Source organism: Gossypium arboreum, chromosome 8 (genome assembly GCF_025698485.1).
Source record: "Gossypium arboreum isolate Shixiya-1 chromosome 8, ASM2569848v2, whole genome shotgun sequence".
Lineage (NCBI taxonomy): Eukaryota > Viridiplantae > Streptophyta > Magnoliopsida > Malvales > Malvaceae > Gossypium > Gossypium arboreum.
The window spans coordinates 22740079-22765936 of record NC_069077.1 but is presented as its reverse complement, the minus strand read 5'-3'; the positions used below and the strand labels follow the sequence as shown (position 1 = coordinate 22765936).

At 36.3% G+C, this 25858-nt stretch overlaps 1 non-coding gene across 1 annotated transcript; it reads right to left on the bottom strand.

Annotated features, from left to right (window-relative positions):
• Positions 1 to 2650: 2650 nt before the first annotated feature.
• On the bottom strand, positions 2651 to 2756 carry LOC128280028 (small nucleolar RNA R71). Its single transcript, XR_008270210.1, has one exon. It is a non-coding gene; the product is annotated as a small nucleolar RNA R71 (small nucleolar RNA).
• Positions 2757 to 25858: the final 23102 nt, after the last annotated feature.

Sequence of the window (25858 nt, the reverse complement as noted above, 5' to 3'; positions counted from 1 at the left end):
TGTACCTAAGAAGACTTTTGGTTATTATAATCATTTTGTATCTTGATGGTATTTTTGGATATTATTTACAAAAAATGTATGTATTTGTGTGTTGGTAACGGTTATGTGATTGATTTCTTGATAGGTTGTTTAGTTTATATGCTAAATATTCTAATGGTTGAGAAAAATATTATGCTAAGTCATGTGTTTTGGGTGATTTTTGGAATTAGTATAATGGATGATATACTTAGGCGATGCCTTAGAAATGATTTTGTAAGTTCGATGTTATATCTATTTTTTGCTTGAAAGGATTCGGTAGTTCTAGTATCAAGGTTAAAAGGCTAATATGAAATCAAATGGGAAATGGTGAATGGTAATTTGATGTTTGAAAAGTTTATGGTTAATAGGCCATTAGTGATTATTGAATTGGTATTTGTGCGTTCTTTTGGTTGTACTTGATATAATGAAAAAGGTTGAAGTGCCTTAAAGGCATATTGGTATTGTTGTATATATATTCATTTGGTTACCTTTACATTGTGAATTGAGGTGCTAATTTTGGAATATTGGTTAGTAACATAGGATGGTGATTTTAAATGATGGTTTTGGCTTGTTTTGATTTGTGATAAACCGTAATTTATACATGTTTTTATCCTACGCTTAGCACATTTATGGATGGTTTCTCCTTAAATTTGGTGAATTCGATGCTCCTAATTCTTTAATTTCATGTTTTATACTTAGGTGAGCATAAGAGAGTAAAAAGAGCGATAAATGGGTCGAAAACAGAGAAAATGGACCTACATGGGAAATCAACACGGCCTAGGCTTCCTCATACGGGTGTGTCCCACAACCGTGTCCCTTTGGCAGGATCGAAGCACGACTTACACGGGTAGACTACACGCCCATGCCTATTCAACGGCCTTGACCATGGGCTGGAGCAATCACACACAGGCGTGTCACACGGGCGTGTCCCTACCGAGCCCAAGTATAACCCTATTTGGAAAAGGCCAATTTTGAGAGCTCTTAGGCATTCTAAAGCCTATTTAAACACCTGAGGAGGCACTTAGGAAGGAGATGCAGACTAGGAAGCAGGGAATTACTCAAGGAAAGTCGATTGATCCATCTCAGAAGCTGGATTCATCATCAAGACTTCCTTCAGGAGTTTTGGGCTTTCTTATGTTTTGTTATCTTTATGCTTTTGAGATGTTTTCTTCTATAATTATGAACTAAAACCCCTAAATACCTAAGGGTAATGAAACCTAAGACGGATCTTATTATTATTATCTGAATTGTATGATAAATATTTGACTTGTTCTTAATTATGTGTTCTTAATTCTTGTTTTAATATGCCAGGATATTGATTCAAGTTAATGCTCTTATTCAGAGGAGCAATAGACCCTATCTAAGAGTAAATTTTTCATAATTAAGAGGAGTTGATTGCATGCCTAGAGATAGGGTGATAAGATTTTTCCAGATTAGGGTGAAACCTAATAAGAGGATCCATAGATCGAGCTAATGCAAACACTAGGTGTTAATTAGAAAGAGATTTTAATTAATCAACCTAGGGTTAGACGTTATTAGTCTCGAGGGAGATAATAATATAACTTAGGGATTTCTATGGATCAAGTCAAATGAATAAATCGTCTGATTCAGAGTCAAATAACAAGTGAAGTCTAGGTGGATTTTTTTTTAGGTATTGTCTTAATCAATCGAATTTTTTAAAAAGTATTTTCCCAAATTTTCTTTCTGTGCATTCTTAGTTTAGTAATTAGTTAAGATAACCAAATCCCTTAATTTTTAGGCTAGATAATAAAAAGAAAGTAATTACTAGTACTCTTGGTTCCTTTGGGTTCGACAATCCAGTCTTGCTAAAGCTATACTACTGTTCGATAGGTAGACTTGCCTTCATCGTGATAATAGTTAGTTTCAAGAATGATTAATTATAAATTTTCAAAACCTGTCGCGAATATCATGTATCAAGTTTTTGGCGCCATTTCCGGAGAACTAGGATATTAGGAACACTCAATTTTTATTGCTTTTGCCATTCTACTTTATTTGCAATTTAAATTTTTATTTTCTTTTGACAGGTTTTTCTAGTTTATGACCAGAAGAAACCCGTCAGGACCATTACTGTTTGATAGTGAGATTGATCGCACAGTTCACAGAAACTGAAGAGAAATAAGGTGAGGCTTATGATACACAGAGGAAGAGCAAGAGGATGATACTTCAACCACAACCGAGGAGATGGCTGAAAACTAAGAAAATCCGCCACCTCTTGCGATTGCTGCTAAACAGAATCTTGCTCCACGCACTATGTATGATTATGCTAAACCTTCTTTAACAGGAACTGAATCGAGCATAGTTAGACCTTCTGTAGCTGCAAATACTTTTGAACTAAAACCTAACACAATTCAAATGATACAGCAATTTGTTCAGATTGATGGTTTACAGGACGAAGATCCCAACGCTCACTTGGCAAACTTTTTGGAACTATGTGATACATTTAAAATTAATGGCATTTCTGATGTCGCCATTCGCCTTCAGTTATTCCCTTTTTCATTGAGAAACAAAGCTAAACAGTGGTTGAATTCGTTACCACGAGGGTCAATCACTACTTGGGAATAAATGACCGAAAATTTTTTATTAAAATATTTTTCGCCGGCTAAAACAGCTAAATTACATAATGATATCTCTTCTTTTGTGCAGATGGATTTAAAAACACTCTACGATGCATGGGAGAGATACAAGGACCTCTTAAGAAGATGCCCTCACCATGGATTACCACTCTTGCTACAGGTTCAAACATTTCATAATGTCCTAAATCCTTCGACTCGACAGATGATCGACGCAGCCGCTGGTGGAACTATCAATAATAAGACACCTGAAGATGCTTATGAATTTATAGAAGAGATGTCACTGAATAATTATCAGTGGCAAGTCATGAGGACAAAGCCAACAAAAGCAGCCGGCATTTATAACATCGATTTGGTCACAATGCTCTCTAATCAGGTAGAACTCTTGAATAAGAAAATTGACGATTTTCCTAGTTCTTCACATGTTCACCCTGTAATGCAGTGCGAAGCAAGTGGAGGTGGATCGAGCATTCCAGATTACCCACCCTATGGCCACAATATGGAGAACGAGCAGTTAAATTACATGGGTAATAATCCTCGATCTCAAAATAATCCTTATAGTAATACTTACAATGCAGGTTGGAGGAACCACCCAAATTTCTCATGGGGAGCCAAGGAAATCAGTGAACACCACAACCTCCAGGCTTCTAACAACCACCCTACCAACAAGAGAAAAAACCGAACCTTGAGGAGATGCTAACAATATTCATCTCGGTGTCAGAAACTCGTTTTCAGAATACCGAGACAGCATTTAAAAATCAACAAGCGTCAATCCAAGGGCTCGACACTTAGATAGGTCAGCTCACTAAATTGATATCTGAACGACCACAAGGTAGCCTGCCGAGTAACACTGAATCTAACCCAAGGGAGCAAATCAATACAATTACCATTCAAGATGAGGAAGAGTTAGTTGCACTTGAACCCGAACAGAGGCAAGAAACTGTAGTAAGTAAAGGTAAGGGTGAGGTGGACCACAATGACCAGAAACCAGTAAGTAAAGAGTACAAACCTCGTGTGCCATTCCCAAACGCGACAAGGAAAGACCGCACAGAAGAACAATTCGGTAAATTCTTTAAGTTATTAAAGAAGTTCCATATTAACTTACTGTTTATTGAAGCTCTTTCGCAGATGCCAAACGCAGTCAAATTCTTAAAGGAGCTTTTAACAAATAAGCGGAAGTTGGATGAGGCGTCACATGTGGAACTAAATGCGGTTTGCTCAGCCATACTACAGAATAAGCTAGCCAAGAAATTAAAAGATCCAAGGAGTTTTACGATTCCCTATTTAATTGGTAGCCTAGACGTAAATAATGCCTTCGCTGATTTAGGGGCTAGTATCAATTTCATGCCTTACAAAATGTTTAAATAACTAGGTCTTAGGAAACCCAAACAATCTAGGATGAGTATTCAATTAGCTGATAAAATAATCAGATTTCCTAGGGGGATTATTGAATATGTACTCATTAAAATTGACAAATTTATATTCCCAGTTGATTTCGTTGTTCTAGACATAGAAGAGGATAGTAATGTTTCTTTAATTTTAGGGAGGCCCTTTTTAGAACTGCTAGAACAATAATTGATGTTGGCACAGGTGAACTCACACTTCATGTGGGAGACGAAACAATCACCCTTCAAGCTCGTAATTCGAGTAACACATCAAAAATTGAAGGTGGTTGTATAAATCATTCTACTAAAACTGACCATGTGGTGTAACCTACTTTGTAGGATATAAGTTCGAAGAACCTACACGAGCCATGTTCAAGCAACAACAAAGGACCTATCTATGAAGAACGAAGGCTACAAATTGAGGAACTAGATGAATGGAGGACACAAAAATCGAGAACACCCGATAAACTGAAACCAAGCCAGGACGAGCTCAATACATCACCAAATCAACTTAAGGTTGGAGACAAAGTACTACCAGATGCAGCAGATCTCGCATTACCACTTCTGAACCTAATGAAGAAATTCCTCTCACGGCACTCAGTATTTTCCCATATGGTACAGTCGAGGTAATTCACCCCAAATTCAGAACTTTTAAGGTAAACAATACTTATATTAAACCTTATATTGATAAAGTTGGTAGCATGGATGAGGAGTGTAAACTACTCGAGCCACCATGATCACACACCAGAGAGGTAAGTCAAGCTTAGACTATAAATAAGCGCTTCTCAGGAGGCAACCCGAGCACTAACAGTAATGATTTATTTAAATTCTAGTTTTTCACATTTAACCTACTAACTGAGTCTTGAAACACAGGGTTTCCCCATCCACATGGCCAGGCACACGGGCGTGCCTTAGGCCATGCACACACACATGAAGAGACACAGCAGTGTGAAAACAGGGCAAAAACTTTTCCCCAACACGGGATACGATAAGTCGCCGCGGTCATGTGATAAGGCCGTGGGTGACACTGCCAAACCAACACAAGCCTGTGACACGACCGTGTTGCGAAGCCGTGGGCAAACCTGTCAAATTAGCACGGGCATTCGACACGCCCGTGCCCAGCCCCCGTGGTCGACACTGTCAACCTAACACGGGAGTGGGCTACCATACACCGGCATGGGAGAAGCGAACGAAGCAAAACAGGGCCGTGCGACATGGCCGTGTGCTCCTACACGCCTAAGGAACACGGGCGTGGGGCGAATGTCAGATGCGCCTAGATTTAAAAATCGAGAAACACACAGGAAAAAGCCCAAAATCTATATGAACCCCTCACTATTCATCATCTCCCTCCCCAAAAATCCGTAACCCTAGCCGCTGTAACTCCACACGCCCCACCTGCCATGCCCTTGCACCGCCTACAACACTGTTTCTGACAACCCAAGCTTCTCCCTTTTTGCGTTTGTTTACTCTTTTCTTTCTATTTCTTTTAAATATTTTGCCTATTTCCTATTTTCTCTAATTCATTTGACCATTTTAAGTGAATATTCATAGTAGAATAAAAGAAATACTCATGCTTAAAGAATTTTGCCTTTTTTCAAATTACATTCATCCATCTTTCTCTTTTCCATGGATTTTATGCTTACCCACATGTACTCATGCATTAGATATTCCTATAGCATTATTCTCATAATCCTATTTTAGTAAGTTAATATATTTGCTTTAGATGTTTTAGTTTTATTTACTTCATCTTGTACGTGAGTCTCATGAAATATTCCTATTCTATTTTGTTTTTCCATGCTATTCTTAGGACATATTGGTTGAACTTTGACTTTTCAATGCAGATATACAATGTCATCCTCACGTGGTAAGAAGACCGCTGTCCCTGCCTCGAAGAAGAGGAAAAGAACAACATCATCCTCTGGTCCTACAGCTGAGATCTGTCACCCTTTCCTCGAGTTCTCCTTGGGACCCCAGGAGGAGCTATTTTAGACATTACGGACCTGGCCCCTAGGTGTGGGCCGCTGCATTGACTGGGCCGTACTTGAACAGATTCAGTTGGTTGACAAGGTCCGAGCCCTCCTAACAACTAACCCGTGGGGGCTCTTCTTTGAGATCGTCGAGCCGATGTATCTCAAGTTCACATTGGAACTCTGCTTGACATTCCATCTTCAGACCTTCATGACCAACTTTGACGATCCTGGAACGATTTAGTTCCGCCTTGGTGGTCTAGTGTGCCAGTTGAGTGTACATGAGTTCGGGATTGCACCAGGGCTGTACACGGAGGAGTTCATGGACGACAATGAACTCGACACCCTCCACCGCCACATCTACTACTCCCCCATAAAGTGCTGGAAGGACCTCGTCCCTGCCTTTGCCACCTACAATCCTAGCCGCTCCAAGGCATCGGCTCTCCCTCCATCCTTGAGGTACCTACACGCCCTCTTGGCTCACACTCTGACGGGATGACGAGAGAGCACCAGCGTCGTCACCACCCATGATGCCTACTTCTTATGGAGCGTGGTGAACGGTCACATCCTCGACCTCGCCTACTTCATCGCCCTCGCCATCCGCCATCAAATGGAGCGACATAGGAGGGGGGTCATCTCTATCGGGCCGTATGTGACTCGATTGGCACAACACTTCGGGCTCCTCAACACAGTGGCACAATCATCCTCCCTCACTCTCATCGGCCAGATGTCCCCACAGGGCATCTCGAGCATGCTAAACATGAGGATGATCAAGAAATGACGTGGCACCTACCTTTCTCAGTACGGCCTCGTCCAGTCCACCGAGGAGGAAGACCCAGAGCACATTACTGATGATGTCCCTCCATGTCATGAGGACCCGCTGTCTCAGCCACCACCTATCCATCGTCCTGTTCATACGGCGGCTTCATACTCTGACATTTCTGAGTGCCTTACACAATTTGAGCAGCAATGTTTTCAGCGCTTTGATCACATTAATGTGACTCTACATCAGATTTGTCAGCACTTCCACATCTCATCGCAACCACCACCTCGCGAACCATCCGGCAATGACGATGTTTAAAAAAATTTTATTTATTATTTTTATTTTCACTTTTATCTTTAGTTATCTTATTTAAGTACTTTTTATTTCATTTTCCTTTATTATTATTTTAATTTTAGTTTTTATAATTTTATTAAATAATTTATAGTTTCGCTATTTCATTACGAGTAATTATGCTTCCTTATATTTCCTAAAAATTTCCTGATTCTATCACAGTTATAAAAGAGCTCCAAAGCTTATCATCGCATAAGAACTAAAAACTCCACTGGCAAAGGTTCTCCACAACTGTCGTGTCCTGCTCGACCACGACCACAGCTACCACCAGATATAATATTCTTTTGGCACAGGACTTATGGACTACTGAACCTCTACCACCACCAGAGGATCCTCCTCCACTCTCATCATTGGCTTGGCCGATTATTCCCTATAACTCCAATTCAAAGAGTTCATTCATCATTCAGGAAGTTTCACTTCTCTCCCTATCTTATGATTATTTATCTATATTTTTCAATATATCTATCTTTGTACATTGAGGGCAATGTACATCTAAGTGTGGGGGGTCTTTCATATCATTATTAGAAATCCCTGAATTTTGTCTTATTCTCACGTGAATCACTCATATCACTATTAGAATGAATTTTAATTAATTTATGATATGTATTGAATTAAAACATAGGCATTTATGAATTGATTATTTAAACTTTAAGACATTAGGGAATCAAGCCTGATAAGTTGATTTTTGAAGGATTATAAACTTTTAGGTTGTTTGCCTAAGTTTAGGTATTATCGTGAGTAGAAATTCACAAGTTTAAACATCAAAAAGCCATAATTTTTGTAAGATCTTGAGCCTTTAGAGCATATTTTATTTCTTTCATGCTCACTTTTATTATGAGTGCGTCAGTATTGATTTGTTATTCTAGAACTTGCTTAATTATGCATGTCAAGACCACACCATTTGATTTGATATGTCAAAATGATAAAGGCATTTAGGTTTAACCCACCCACTCTACAAAAGCCTACCTTCATAATTAACCCTTAGTGAACCCCTTTGAGCCTAACAAACCATTAATTGATTTACCCTCAATATTAACCCATAACCCATTATTGTTGAAATCCCCTAATTTGATCCCTATTTTTGTCGAGATTTGATTTGAACTAATTGCTTAGCTATGTTTTGTTCTTCTATGTATTTGACTTCTTCTTAAATATATATATATATATATATATATATGCTTCAACACATATTAATAGTAATTCATCGTTTCTGAGCTTGAGTGTTAATTCCATATTCTAAGAAGAAGCTCACTTATATTCAACTGATGACTAATTATTTTTCTAGCTAGGTAATTTTTCAATTCAATCTCGATTCTAACCTTTTTCCTTCAGGTTGTGACCACACCCCCTAACCAAAGCCGCGTTACAACCCTCTAAAGACCTTTTTGATTGATGTATCGGCTCAATATAAAGTGGTGGAGATTTGATTTTCAAGCAAGCCTATGGTAATAACTTTTCATATTGACTAATGAGTGCTTTAATTGATGTCCTTAAACACCTTGAGTGATTTGAGTGAATCTTTAGTGAGGATGTTAAACTCTGTGATATTTTAATCAAAGGTAAACACTTAGATAAGAGGAGAGACCTATGTTTTCGTGATAAAATACTCAACTTAGAATGTTTGAAACTTTGATGTACTTTTAGTTGAATTTTCAATGTATGAATACTTGTGGATTATTTTGAGATATTATTGATAGGGATTATAAATTGAGAAGAATTTATTTTGATTGTGAGTTGAGGATTTTGCTTGAGGACAAGCAAACGCTTAAGTGTGGGGGTATTTGATAAACCGTAATTTATACATGTTTTTGTCCCATGCTTAGCACATTTATGGATGGTTTCTCCTTAGATTTGGTGAATTCGATGCTCCTAATTCTTTAATTTCATGTTTTATACTTAGGTGAGCATAGGAGAGTAAAAAGAGCGAGAAACGGGCCAAAAATAGAGAAAATGGACCCACATGAGAAATCAACACGGCCTGGGCTTCCTCACACAGGCGTGTCCCACGGTCGTGTCCCTTTGGCAAGATTCGAAACATGACTTACACTGGTAGACTACACGCCCGTGCCTATTCAACAGCCTTGACCACGGGCTGGAGTAATCGCACACGGGCGTGTCACATGGGCATGTCCCTACCGAGCCTAAGTATAACCCTATTCGGAAAAGGCCAATTTTCAGGGCTCTTAGGCATTCTAAAGCCTATTTAAACACCTGAGGAGGCACTTAGGAAGGGGACATAGAGTAAGAAGTAGGGAATTACTCAAGGAAAGCCGATTGATCCATCTCAGAAGTCGGATTCATCATTAAGACTGAAGATCTCCCTTCAAGTTCCTTCAGGAGTTTTGAGTTTTCTTATGTTTTGTTATCTTTATGCTTTTGAGATGTTTTCTTCTATAATTATGAACTAAGCCCACTAAATATCTAAGGGGAATGAAACCTAAGACGGATCTTGTTATTATTATCTGAATTGTATGATAAATATTTGACTTGTTCTTAATTATGTGTTCTTAATTCTTGTTTTAATATTCCAAGATATTGATTCAAGTTAATGCTCTTATTCAGAAGAGGAATAGACCCTGTCTAAGAGTAAATTTATCATAATTAAGTGGATTTGATTGCAGGCCTAGAGATAGGGTGATAAGATTTTACCGGATTAGGATGAAACCTAATAAGGGGATCCATAAATCGAGTTAATGCAACACTAGGTGTTTATTAGAAAGAGATTTCAACTAATCAACCTAGGGTTAGACGTTATTAGTCTCGAGAGAGATAATAATATAACTTAGAATAATATAACTTAGGGATTTCTACGAATTAAGTCAAATGGATAAATCATCTGATTCAGAGTCAAATAACAAGTGAAGTCTAGGTGGATTTTTCCTTAGGTATTGTCTTAATCAATCGAATTTTCTAAAAAGTATTTTCCCAAATTTTCTTTCTATGCATTCTTAGTTTAGTAATTAGTTTAAATAACCAAATCCCCTAATTTTCAGGCTAGATAATAAAAAGAAAGTAATTACTAGTACTCTTGGTTCCTTTGGGTTCGACAATCCGGTCTTGCTAAAGCTATACTACTGTTCGATAGGTACACTTGCATTCATCGTAATAATAGTTAGTTTCAAGAATGATTAATTATAATTTTTTAAAACCTGTCTCCAATATCACGTATCAATTTACTTTTGAAGTGGTTGAGTATGGTTTAAAATGGGTGACTTGTAGCCTAAGTGAATTATGCAAGAAAACTTGTTTTGAAAGGAAACTACAGGCTCACACGGCTTGAGACACAGCCTGGCACACAATCGTGTTCCATACACTGGCTCATGGCATGGATGTTTGGTGTGTAAAAACTTAGGTGATTTTGGAGCACACGGTAACAGTTAGTTACACAGTCTAGGGACACAACGGTGTAGCTTACCTTACAAGGGCTTAGCTTTCGTATATAGTTAGTGACACGTTTGAGTGGTTCATCACACATGGGTTTAGCTTTCGTACACTACCAGTGATAGTTCCATGTGACCCCTGTATGCAGAATTTTTCCTACCTTTTTAAATTTGGTTCAATTTGATCCCTAATAATTGCCTGCTTTGTTTTAACCTTCTATAAGCTCGATATTAAATTGAAAATGATCAAAACACATGTTAAATTGATTGTTCATGAATGATATGATAATTAATTGAAATTTAATTTATAATTTGTTTGAAAATGGTTTATATTTGTTAGTAACATTCTATTACTCGAGTTTTATGACTGGACCAGGTAAAAGGTGTTACAGAAGGCTTAACAAAAAGGAACCTTAGATGGAAGTTTAGGACCACCCTGCAAGTATATGTCAAAAGAGAAAGGGTAGGTGAAAAAAGAGCAGAGTTAGCAATCATTGTGAGACATTGGAAAAGTCATTAAAACCAATCAGATGGTTATAAGATCGACTAGTGGAGATTGCTTATTGATCCATCCTCAAATAGACGAGTTTGGAAAATGAATCGAAGTTTTCCATCCCAGATTAAGAGAAATCGTCCCTAATCTATGTTTAGTTTCTTTTCATAATAATACTCCTACAAGATAGGGTTTACTTTTAAGTATTGCAATACAGAAGCTCACTAGGTTCTATTGAACTGTAACACCCCAAAACCTAGCCTAGAAGTTTAGACTGAATCTCGGACGTTACATTGATCACCGAAGTGATCTGAAAACAATTTTACAAATCAGTTTGTTGGAATCTCATTCCGAACACTATTTTCCAAAAACGTACTAAACCATTTAACCTTTTAGGATTCAAAACAGAAAATTTAAATTACGCCAAAATCATTCAAAATTAAAATTTCGTGGTTTCTGGTTTTCATTACAAAAGCAATTTTTGAAAACCCAAAATAAATTTGTACCACAGCCCATATAGATTTTTACGGCCCAAAATGGTTCACAGATTTAAAAAAAAATTGAAGAATCATTTTATTTGCCCAAATTAAAACGTATCACTCCGAGAACTCTGGTATGCCGAGTCCAACTTCAGATTACGAGAGTACTTGAAAGGGAGAAAACTAAGGGGTGAGCTACACGAACTCAGTGTGAGTCTGAAACACAACAAATGACAAAAAGTGGAGTGACAAGAAAAATAGTCTGGAAACAGAATATGAACACAAACAGTACACGAAAACTCAACCGAATAACCCATCAACAAGTCGATACCGAAACACACCAAAACACGTATCATCACAAACACCTCATTTCTTAGTACCATAACACTAACATCAATACTCTTACAATTAGTCACATAGAATAAGACATATAATCAGATGCGTATGAATGCAACAAGTCAAAAACCCACCCCACCAACCAAACACCTTTCTGACCACCTTGCACATTACATATGAGCTAATCAAGCCCAACAAACCAAGCACACCACATAGGACCTCGAAAGGCCCATCCACCCTGCACACCACATACGTGGAACTAAGCCATTCAAATCATAATATGCAGCTGAGCTAACTTATGTATAGTACAGTGTGGTAAACTGTTGTATAGGTGTATTGCAGTTAAAACTGCCAAATCAGATCAGACTTCCTTCTCTTCGCAACCAAACCCAGAATTTTATGCAAATGTATGTATGTAAATAGATCACTAACAGACCTACAGAAGTAATGTAAACAACTTACAGTCAGACATACACTTCAGCTAAACAGAATCAGATGTGCACATATTCAATTGATCAGATTTGGGATCAGTTATAACTGTACTTATTTACTAGGTAACAACTCACAACATTTAAGCAAACAGTTAAATTAATGTTATGATTACAAACAACCATAAAACTGGGCTGGAATAGGGTCCCAATCACCCTTACTAAGCCCTAACTAAGGGTCGAAACACACTGGAACACAAACAAGTCAAAATCTGGTACAAAATGAAAATTTACGAAACAGGGCCACACAGCCATGTGCCCCAACTGTGTAGGAGGTGCCTAGGTCGTGTAGACCATGTGAAGGCTACACATGCCCATGTGGAAGGGACACACGCCTATGTGAGTAGCCCATGTAACTCACTATCCAAAAGTGCTAAAATTAAGTGCAGAGAAAACACGACCTTGTGGAAATCTCACACGGCCGTGTGGCTAAGGGGCATAACCGTCTAACCAAGGCACATGCCCGTGTGGAAATCAAAAAAATCCCTAAAACATAGCCACATGGCTGTGTGGCACCAAAAATTACCTAAAAAACCGAATTCCCAATTTCACATTACCGTATGAACTGCCCGTATGCGGCATACGCCCGTGTGCCCACCCGTGTGGTCACGAAACCACACCGAAACAGGCTGAAAAATGTGCTTTTGGCAATGAAATTGACCCCCAACCTTTGATAATTCAGAGATATACCAAAACGTATGGATTTTCATACAATTCAATAGAAAACAACACATCGATTAGTCAATTTCAGAAACACACGAAATATGTTGAATTTCACAAAACCAAATCAGAATTTCGATAATGAAAATGAAGAGTTTTCAAACCCACACCTTAGACGGAATATCGAGCACCAAGAATCGTTCGACTCTCTCAACCAAGCAGATTCAGAAACCTCAGTTAGACATACCAATTTATAAGAACTTCAATTTAATAGTAAATAGAAAACAAATGAAATTCTAACAATACCCAAAAGCGAAGCCTACCTTTTACACTTCTGAATAAAAGAATACACGTAGACAAAACTCCCTTGTCAGACAACAAATAATGGAAGAAGCAAAGAATTAAAAGAAATTGATTTTTTGGGAAGAAAGAAGAGAGAAAGAAAAAGAAAAAAAAAGAGCAAGAAAGTTTATAGAGAACTAAAAATGGGGAAAGAACTTGAAGAAGTTGAGTATTTTTTTAGATAAAAAATAAAAAAAATAAAAGTAATAAATAAATGTTTTAAAACTTAAAACAAATTTAAGATAAAGAACAAAATAATTTCTCAAAACACACACATGAAGATTTGAACCCTAAACCCAGAGGTATCCTAACACACTATCAACCACCGGACTATTAGGCCATTCTAACATCAAAATGCAAAAGAAAACCCAAATGTCTAATCTAGCCACTGACCCTACCTACAAATCTCAAAACTTCTAACCCCAAATTTTGGGGTGTTACATTAACTTACAAAATTTTGGTCTATGTTTGCTGGACTAGTTCGGTGATTAAGAACCTTAAGGTGGGACCAAGCCAGACCGTGTTAGATCAATGATCATCGTCAATTTGGTGTCATGCACTTAGGAAGGGGTACTTTCAGAGGCTTGTTGAAAGACTAAAACGGTTTAATTGTGTCACCCCATACGCGAACTCAACGATCAGATCAGGTAAGGGTGTTACATAAATATAATAAACATGGCTACTAAAAACTACTTAAAGATAAAGACTAATATGGGCAATAAGGATAAATAACATCATTTCACTTACCAAATTTTCTTTATACATTTTCATTCATTAATCACTCACTTTGCCCATTGTAGACTTGAGTAAACAAAAAGGATATATGGAATATAATCATGAAGTACATGAGCACGTAAATGCTAGGTTAGCATGAACACAATAATGTTAAAAAACAAGAACTGAAGTGCTAAATTCATGAGCACGCTAAGTAATTCCTACTTGATAAGAAATTGAACGGGGGAAGTGGAAAAAGGATCGTATTCATGTTGTACGACTCAAGAAACAAGGATTTGGATTTGACTTGAAAGAAGAAATAAAAAAATTTAGAAATTGAAGAAAAAGAAAACACTAAAAGAAGAAGTTTAATAAATAAGAATAAATATTCAAAATAGTAAATAAATAAATAGACGAAATTTTAAAATGGAAGATGAATCGAATAAACTGTTGGATGTGATGGATAGTTGGATACATGTCCAATTAAACCCTTTGAGATATAAATCCCAAAAAACTCAATTAATGGATCTATCAACCCTCAAAGAAATAATCCTTGACAAATTGAAGGCTGAAGAATGAACTCCCACGACTTATTGAAGAAAATCGGGAAGAAAACTATTTCTAAAAATAAAAAGAAATAAATCTTGCACAAAGAAACTAACTCCTAGAGTTGAAAACTTTATTAATAAAAACAATTTTGTGTTAATGATCAATGAAGAAGCCTAATAAAATTCTCAAGTATACTAAAACTCTAATTAATCTAAACAACAAATAATTTTAAACTAAACTTTCTTGTTTGACTAAGAAACATAAAACTTCTAAACAACTTAAAATACTTAAATAATATCCAAAATTCAGAAAAATATAATAAAATAATAAAACCTAAGAAAAATACAATATTGGGCTCATATATGAAAAAATTAAGCCTAAAAACTGAAGCAAATATGATTTAAACTCGAATTAAAAGCCCAATAATTATAATTTTTGTAATATTTTCATCTAGAAATTTTGCTCGCATAGTCTTCACTAAAATGGTCATAAATTTAGCTCTCAAACTCGAAATCAAGTGATTAAAGGCGCATTTTGAAGCTAAGAGATAGATCTTCAAACTCAATAAAGAATCTCAACCCAAAAGTGTCTAAATCCCATCCAAAAAGTTGTCTCAATTTGAATGATTTCCCAAACTTCAATATTGATAGCTTTAGTGAATGGAATTTAATAAATTTCACCCCATCCATGCAAGTATGTAACACCCCATACCTGGCCTAGACATTAAGACCAAGTCTGGAGAGCTACATCAAAATGTTTAAGAAAAATCCAACCTTAACTATTAAAAATTTGTTATCCGAAAACATTTAAATAGTTAAGCCATCAAGGTAATTCAAACTTAAACACTAGAATCCAAAAAAAACATGCGATAGTATAAGTTTATATAAATGATGAAGATAATCAGAAAGGAGAAATGATCGATCTCTTGACACGCTGAGCCTCTTAAGTTGATAGGTTACCTGAAAATCAATCAACATGTTAAGATCGATCCGATTAAACAACAAGTAAAAAAAATAGCGGAATAAATTGAGAAATTGAACACACAAATTTAACATGAAAAAACCCCTCCAAAGAGAATGAAAAACCACGGGCAAAGATAATTTTATTATAATGGCAAATGAACGAAGAGTACAAAAGATTGAGTGTAATATCCCGAAAATTTTTCCAGTAAGATATTATCCTTGATATAGTAAAATAAGGAAATAAAGTGATAAAAAGGGAAAATTCTGAGTTATGTCAACACTGGAAAGTATATTATGATATATTAATTCAAGAAAGGACTAAATTATAAAAGTGAGAAAAGTTTTGTTGCACAAGAGTAAATACTCAAAATTTGAAGGGCTAAAGTGTAAATATGAAAAAAGTTGAAAGACTAATAGTGCAAATATTTTAAGGGTGGAATGATCTAGAAACTAAGGAAAATGGATGAATTAGGACTAAATTGAATAGGAAAAGAATTATGAGGAACTAAATTATAATTTTATCAAATTATGTGATGATTCAATGATAAAATTTTAAAAGATCACAAAGGGCAAAATGGTCAATCAGAAGAGGGAGAAAGCTAGAAAGTAATGATGATGTTGATGATATTTTATAATTATTAATTAGATAAATATTATTTTATTAATATTTTAATAAGATATTTTATTATTTTATTATTATTTATTAAATATAAAAGGAATTTTAAGGGTGGAATGATCTACAAACTAAGAAAAATGGATGAATTGGGACTAAATTGAATAGGAAAAGAATTATAGTCGTAATTTTATCAAATTATGTGATGATTCAATGATAAAATTTTAAAAGATCACAAAGGGCAAAATGTTCAACTGGAAGAGAGAGAAATCTAGAAAGTAATGATGATGTTGATGATATTTTATAATTATTAATTAGATAAATATTATTTTATTAATATTTTAGTAAGATATTTTAATAAGATATTTTATTATTTTACTATTATTTATTAAGTATAAAAGGAAGGAAAGATGAAGAATTTTCATCATCTTTCCCATGCAAACCAACATGAGAAAAAGAGAGAAAGAAAGAAAGTTTTGTTTTCTTTACAATTTGGTCCTTTCACCAAAAATTCACCATTTTCACCTAGAAATCAAAAGAATTTTCATAGCCATCAAGAGAGAAAGATCACAAGGAGACTATGGGGAGCTAGAACATTAAGTTAAATTCAAGAAATAGAAAATGGAGGAGAGAGAAAATCAAGTTAAAGATTGAAATCAATGGAACAAGGTAAGAACATCAAGATTTCAATATATTTTTAAGGTTAATATTATTGAAAAAGCATGGAATTGATGTTAATGTAGAGTTTTCTTATATATGGTCTTATGTTCTTGATATGTTAGTGAAGAGAAAATAAGAGAAAGTAATCAGAAATAGTGTAGAGAAAGAAAATAAGGGTGTTATAAACATGGTAAATAAACATCTTGCACTAAAACAGTTTTGGACAGCAACAGTAGGCTAAATTTGAAAAATCACCATAAATTTTTTAAATAAAATTAGAGGATGAAAAAAATATGGAATTAAATCTTATTTAGACTAGTTTCTTATAGAAGAAACAGTGTAAGCAATGGAATTGTGAATTGTGAGATATAATAAATTTAGTGAGACAAGGTTAGAATTATTTTGGGTTCCCCTATTCTAACTTTGGAAAATCATAAAAAATTGAAAACAAATAATTAAGGGCTTAAATTTATATGTTTAAAATCCTTTATGAGTCTCTTTTCAATATAAATAAGCGGGAACATCTTGTGAATCTTGTACAATGAGATAATTAATTCTTAGTGAAGAAGGGTTGGAACTGTAAAGAATAAACTATACGTATTGGTTAAACAAAAAATCATGAAAATTTTATGGTAAGAAGATATGTGAGTCTAGTTTCAGGAAAATTATTGGATCTTAATTTGGAGATTTGTATTTTAAGATAAAAATAATTTAGTGACTATGACACGGATGGATAACTTTGAATATACATATAAGTCAATAGTGAAATTATAGACAATGTTACTTATAAGCATGATATATACATCAAGGATGTGGAATGGAGAGGAGGAGGAAAATATATATGAATATTCAGCTAGCATGGCTAATTTGCATGTTTTAGGCTCAGGGACTAAATTGAATAAAAATAAAAACTTATGGGCAATTTTGTAAATATGTCAGAAGTGACCAAATTGCATGAAATGGATTATCTTATTATTTAAATTATAAAATTGAATGAAATTATTAATTTAGATCAAGATCAGGTGAAAACATGTTTTAGGGATTAAATTGAAAAGTGTTGAAATTATGGAAAATTTTGTTATTTTATAGAATTCATGGGCTGTTATCAATATATATATATATAAGAATAATTAGGCCCGAAACAAGAATTAAATTACAAGAATTTTATTTTTCTGAGCCTAAGGATGAAATCATCATTAATCAAAAGTTCAGGAGTAAAATGGTAATTTTGCCTAGAGCATTAATTGAACGTATCAGAATATGAAATAAATAAAAATGATGATCAAATTTATTTATAAAGATCCGGGCGGCTCAAATATGAGACTTGAACGTGGAAAAGAAAAGTTTTCGAATTAGTGAAATTATAAACACAAATAAGCAACGAAGTAAGTTTGTGCAACTTGAATTGAATTATTGAATGTTTGAGTTGTATATTTATGTGACATGAATGCGAATTGAATGTATGTTTTGGGCTTCGAGGGCCCAATAGAGGGACGTTATGATTATTTTCAGAATATGAATAATAAATTATTCAGAATTATCTAAAAATATTCAATAAACTCCGGTAATGCCTTGTACCCTATTCCGGCAACGGATATGGGTAGGAGGTGTTACATGGAGATAAAAAAATAAACCCCAAAAACTCGAAAATAGAGAACCCTCAAAATGTAAACACAAAATTCTCTAAATGTGTTATGAGTTCTAATCTCTAATAGGTGTATGTTCCAAGGTTGTAAAATAACCTATTTACAGGCTAAATTAGTAGGTCAAATAAACTATGCTAATAAATGCTAAATATATTATACTAATAAATGCTAAATCTTCTAAAAAGAAAATATATTTTATTTAACTTGACTTGCAAGCAATCTCTTAGAATTTGGGTCACACAACTCTAACACAACAAACAGAATGAGTTTAACTCCATGTGTAGCCAACGTACATAATCAAATCATAAGTATGTATAACGTATATAGGTGTTCATTTTCTCTTTATTCAGATAGTTCTCATTTTCAAATACAAATTTAGAACAAAGGATATTTGTGACAGTTACAAAACAGAACATATATTGATGCAGAACAAATTAGATACATATGAAGTTTCCTACCCCCATTCGCTACACGCCATCTCTGACCATCCCAACACACCATATAGGGTATTAAATACTCATTCAGCCCTACACACCATATAGTGTCGGTATAACACGTTTCAAAATGATTACAGACTAGTTGTCATATCAGTATACGATAAATCGCCAGAATTAGATACAGATTTGTGGCTCAGCTACTCAATTCAACAAATTATTAAACTGCCAACACTTCCTTCTTTATAATCATTCCCACCCAATGCTGATACAGATTTTAGATGCCAAATATCAAAGATGTATATACAGTTATCCAAATACAATTAATAATTAGATAATATAGATTATTTAACAGTTATCACATCAACTATATGTACAGATAATCAAATTTTAACCTCAGAATATTGAATATCAAATTATACAGTCTAATTCAGATCATACGAACCCTATGAAAGGCCTACACTTGATTTGAACGACGCTCACAGCCTTAGGGAAAATTTCAGTATTTTAGCCCACACGTTCGTGTGGATTCACAAGGCCTAGGTGAATGGGGTCGTCTAGTCCACACGGCCTAGCACACAGTCGTGTAGCTTAAAATAGTGAGTTACACGATCTGGCACATGGCCAAGCACACACCCATGTAACTCACAACCCCTTACATGACTTGGATGCACGGCAGTGGCTAACAAGGCCGTGTGGCATTTGGAGCCATGTTTTCTAGCTTTCGAAACTTATAAAAACTCAAGTTTTTGTTACACACCTAGTACAGTTTTGATGTAGAAGCACTCAGAATGAATCCAACACCTAAACATGACAATCCAAAAGGCAATTAAACAATTATTCGCAATAAAATGCTAGGATTAGTGTACAAACGCAAAATCATGTCAAAAAATTTGATATAGAACCTCGACTTGATCATCACCCAATTACCTCGCACGAAAAAGTGAATTACAGAGCTAACACATTAGAGGAATGTTTCCTACAAGAACGAATTTTCTAACCCCAAAGCAAAATAAAAATTTTTCTAGAAAACAAAAGAGAACACGACAGAACTTACGCAATAACCTTTCAACTAACGCAATGAACAATGTAGAACTCCCAATACAACCACTAACAATTTAGGGAAGCAACTAAAATGAAAAAAAAAAAGAAAAGAAAAGAAAAGAGGGGAAGAAGAAGAACAATAAAACAAAAATAGAAAAACGGTGATGTTTAAAAAAACTAAACTAATAACTTTAAAAGAAAAATAGATAGAATTTATCAAAAATCATAAAATATATTCTCTTTACTTACGCAGAGACTCGAACACAGGACCAAAGGGTATACATAAATTAACCATCAAGCCGACAAGCTTATTCTTGACACAGATTTAAACTTGAGTCACTAGTTCAAGTATAGGGATTAAGTCAATTTAAAACATAATAAGAAAACTTTCCAACAGTAAGATTCAAACTCCTGACCCTGAACATATATGCAGAACACTTAACCATAGATACAGAGACTTATTTATTGGCAGATATTAGCAGATAAACATTCAAATATTGGGGGTGTTATAATGTATCATTCCCCCTTCCATCAAAAATATTTGTCCTTGAATCTTGTGTTTGGTGGAACAAGAAAGAATCTTTATCATAGGTGAAATGGTTTAATAGATCTCCTCTTAAAGGATCAACAAATTCCTAAAAGAATGAAATAAGTCCACTAAACAAATTCAAGTTAGGGTTAGTGAAAACAGAATCATTCTTTTCTTTCAGATAGGTTCTCTCTTTCTTCTCGTTCTCTTTTTTAGTGTGAATTGAACTCTCTAATTTTACCTTGTAAGAATTTTCACTCACCAAAATTGGACCATTAAATCAAATTTCATTGCTCAAGCTCTCCTGTCTCTTAGTCTTTTTACATGAATCATCCTCACTTCCCTTTAACCCCTCAAAAAAGTTTTGTACACTGAATTCATAATAATACAACTCTATAGGAGGATAATTAAGGACTAAATCATCAAAATTTAGAGACTCTAGGAAATAATTCTTACTATAAACTTTTTCCTGTTTAGAAAGTTCACTATCACTAACATCATAGTTCGCACTATTACTATCAACTTCTTCGATATCAACTTTGAAATAAGGTGCAATGTTAGATTTAGACTAAAAAATAGGCATAAAACCATACTTATTGTCTTTATGAATGGCGTCACTCGAAGTTTTTTTGCTCATTTATATCATCATCATCAATGATAACAATAGATGAAGACTCCTCAATAGGCTCTGTGTCATGCTTATATTCTTCAGCTTGCAAGGATGTTTTGTGAAATGAATATATTGGACATTTAAAAGCTTTGTGATCTTACGCATTACACCACATGCACTTTCTAGCTCGTTCTCTTTGTTTTGACATAAGTTGTTTAAGCTCACAGAAGATGAAATGTAACGCCCCAAATTTTTGTTTTTGATTCTGCTTGAATATGCACAATGTCTATCTACTTCGGTGGTTATGTGTTCTAGATGTGTGTGAGTGGTCCAAAGTTCAAGCTTTAGGTTTGGCAAATTTTTGTATTTTGATGAATAAAGCCTTACTCTTGTTCAGTGGGCTTAAGTTTAAATGCTGGTAGGACTATATCAGAATGGGCCTGCTGGTCTGGTGGTTAAGGTGCGTGTTGGAGTGAGAGAGGTATGGAGTTCGAATCCTTACGCGAACAAGGGATTTATTTTGTTACTTTTGCCATGTGAGAGTTTGAGATAGACTATAATGCTAATAATGAAGAGGTATATAGAGAAAATTATGGATTGGGATAGGGAAGTTATCAAGATTTTAGTCTTATCCATTTACCGAAATTTCTCTGCAATTTTTCCCCATCTCCATATTCTTTTTCTTTCCTTTTCTCTCCCAGCCAAAAATCCCTTGTTGCTTCCATTTTTACTCCTTTTTAGTATTGGTTTTTGGGCATTTTCCTTCATCATTACCCATCTTTACAGTTGGTGCAAATTCGGTAAGTGTAGGGATGCTTTTGGGCCTTGTTATTGATTATGGGGATGTTAAGAGACTGTTCTTCTATTTCAGAGATAGCCAAGGTGCTGTGGGTTGCAAAAAGGGTGTTCTAATTAGCGAGGAACTACCGTTGTTCGTTAAAGGTAAGGTCGTCGGTAACTTTTGAGATTTGCCTATCTTTAGTAACTCAGTTTAAGTGACTAACGAAGTGGCGTAATATTTGATATTAGGTTCTGGAGTGCTCGTGGTTGCATTAGCTTCGAAACGATACCAGGTGTGTACTTCGATTGCACAGAAAAAGGGTTTTGGAAAAAGCCAAAACTAAAACTGTCGACACTATACGGGCGTGTGGACTGCCCGTGTGGAGGCCGTGTGGTGATACACGACCGTGTAAGTGACGAGCCAAGCCGTGCGCTTGCCACACAGGCACTACAGACACGGGCGTGTGAGGCTAGCTAGGCTGTGTGTGAGGTACAGGCTAGACCAATTGGGCCTTTTGGGCCACACGAGCTTGTGGGAATTCGGCCCAGGTGGTACGATCCACACGGCCAAGGCCATTTTGGGCCGTGTTGGGCCACACAGGCATGTGGGCCCACACGGGTAGGACACATGGGCCTATGAGCCCATTTTTCTAAAATGTATTGTAAGGTTGCACGGGTCGCCCAAGTCGACTATGACCTGTTCTAGGGTCGGTAAGCTTTACTTAAAGCCCTATTTCTGTGATGTGATATTGTGATGTACATGTTAGTATGTTATACCTAGCATGAATATGTGATTTGTTCTGGAATGAATGTATGATCTGTCTTTCTACATTATAGCATGCCATTTTTTTGTATAATGCATTGCATCGGGGCGGGTTTGATGAAATGAATGAAGTATTGAAGGGCTTCAAAAGCCCGTTATCTAGCAGCTAAGCTATATACTTATGATATGTGTTGCAATGCAATACCTTATGGTGTGTAGGGATGGACGGGTCAATTTTATCCCCATATATGGTGTGCAGAGATGGGTAGGTCGATTTTATCCCCACATGGTGTGTTGGGTTAGGCGGAGTTAGTGTGCAGGGCTGGTGGGCTTATTCTGTTAATTTGATTTGTTATGAGTGATATATCTGAGATGGGCTAAAGCCCTAAGACTATATCTGATAATGATTCTATAAGGGCCCAAGCCTGAATTATTATTGTATTATGTTATCTGTTTGTATGCATGCTATTCTGAGGGGATGTACACACTGAGTTGCGAAAACTCACCCCTTTATTTATTTATCTGTTCAATAGTAGGCAGATCGGTGCAGTGGAAGACTCGGCGGTGACCACGTCCGGACACATTTTGGTTATGACTTTTACTTGGGTTTATTCGTTATTACTTTTAGGGGTTTTGATGTGACTCTGGATTTGGATTTTTGGCTTTCAATTAGGGTTTTAAACTGTGGACATGGATTATAAATTACAACTTCAACATTATGGTTTTCCTAAAATAAATTAAGAATTTTCGTATTTAATAATAGGTTCTTAAAATTATAACCAACTAATGGGTTTCAAAAGCTTTCGCGGTAAAGAAGTGTTCCAAAACAACTCGTTTTTTTACGTTTTCTGACTAAGTAAAGATTACAAAAGGGATAGCTTATGAATTTAAATGATTTGGTTAAAAACACTCACATGTGACATCGTCAGATTTGGCCACAACGTCTAGGCCAGGTTCAGGGTGTTACATTTAGTGGTATCAGAGCCTGGTTTAAAGCTCGGCTGTGAATTTTGGGTTCCAAAATTAGTTTTAAGGAAATACTTTCGAATGTTTTCAAATACTTTGATTAAGTATATGGCTCACCAAGTCTCCGGCACTGATCCTGTAAGTTTCTGAAACTTTGTATAGATTGTCTGAAAGCATGCTTAGAATATACTGAATTTCTGTTTAAAAATACTAATGTTTTCTATGAAACTACTGTAGGTAGTATGCATATTGAAACACTCTAGGTAGTGTAAACAGAAAACTATAGTAAGCTACGATTTGCGATAACAGACTCTGAATGCTCTGATAACTCTTCTGCATAAAATACTTGATAATAATTATCGAAACTGTAAACTAATTTGCATAAAATTTTTAATACAGATTAATTCAAAATTGCGATGAGCACACGTGGTACTTGTGGACGGGTTACTAGAGGCCGGGGTAGATGCCGTAAAGGGGCTCAAGCCGAGTTCTTTGCATCTGATACGATTCTAAATCTGGAAACTAGCGAGTCATCGGTTTCACTTGTTACAGATATAGGGTCGGGGTCTCATGATCGGACAGTTTGGAAAGATGCACTGTCCCAAGCTATGCTACAGATTTTGGAGAGGGTCGCTGGATCCAACACCTGTTCTGGGGCCTGTGGGTCTGTTATAGAATGACTCCGATCCAATGGGGTTGAGGTATTTAGAGGCATCGTTGGAGTTGCTCCTAGTGTGGCCGAGTACTGGATGGAGGCCACGGGGAGTATTATGGATAATCTAGATTTCACTGCCAAGCAGAAGCTCAAGGGGGCTATTTCATTACTTCGCGATGAAGCATATTAGTGGTGGCTAAGGGTTAGGGATGGCACTCAGCCTGACAGTCTGACGTGGGATTTATTTAAGACAGCTTTCCAGGGCAAGTATATGGGAGCCAGCTATATCAACGCAAGGAGGCGTGAGTTCCTGAATCTTACTCAGGAAGATCGTTCAGTGGCCGAGTATGAGGCTAAATTTCTGAGACTGAGTCGTTATGCGCTAGGCATGGTGGTGACTTAGTATGAGCGCTGTGTCCGTTTTGAAGACAGCCTTAGGGATAACTTGAGGGTCCTGATAGCTCAGCAGAGTGAGCGTGAGTTTGCTGTATTGGTCGAGAAGGCCAAGATTGCGAAGGAGGTTAAGTACGCTGAGTGCCAGAACGATGATAGAGGGAAGGCTAAGAAGGATACAAAGCCGCGAGTTGTTAGCTTTGTAATAGACGCCATCCGGGCGAGTGTTGGAAGCCTACTAGAGCTTGTCTTAGATGTGAGACTTTTGAGCATTGTCTTAAGGACTGTCCATTGAGGACTAATCAGATGCAAGCTCCGACTACTGAGACTGCACAGTCACCGAGGGTTATTCAGCAGCCACTTAGGGGTTGAGGTCAGGCCAAGGGTGGTAATGGCATAGGCCGAGGATAGAGAGCACGGGGCAGAGGTGCTGGACTGACTGAGGCGAGGCAGCCTACATTGGTTTATACTGCTAGTTGCCGTGAAGATGGATATGCTCCGAATGCCATCAAGGGTACATTCTTAATTTTTAATGTACCTTACTTTGCATTGATAGATGTAGGCTCTACACATTCTTACGTAGCTAGTGCGGTGTCTGAGACCTTAGGGTTACCATTTGAAAGCATTTCTACTAAGATAACAGTGGTGAGTCCGTTGCGACAGTCAGTAGGGGTCAATAAACTATTTAGAGACGTATCGTTAGAGGTCCAAGGAACTGTATTTCTGGCTGATTTGATGGAGCTTCCTTTTGGGGAGTTCGATTTGATTTTGGGCATAGACGGGCTGGTTAAACACCGGGTGAGTCTGGATTAAACTGAAAAGAGGATTATTTTGAGAATCGAGGAGGATATCGAGGTAGTCGTGATTGGGAAATGATGAGATTATTTGACCAATGTGATATATGCTTTAGTGGCAAAAAAGTTAGTAAAGAAGGGGTGCAAGGCGTACTTGGTATATATCAGTGTTGTTGATTCTAAGGACTCTTCGGTTAAGGACATCCGAATGGTGAGGGACTTTCCAGATGTTTTTCTAGAGGAACTACCGGGATTACGTCTAAATTGTGAGGTAGAATTTCGGATTGAGTTGTTTTCGGGCATAGCACCGGTGTCTATCGCCCCTTACCGAATGGCACCGAAGGAGTTGATGAAACTTAAGGCTCAGATTCAGGAGCTGTTGGATCGTGGATTCATTCGTCTTAGTGTGTCTCCGTGGGGAGCACCTGTTTTGTTTGTGAAAAAGAAAGACGGTTCAATAAGGATGTGTATCGACTACCATCAATTGAACAAG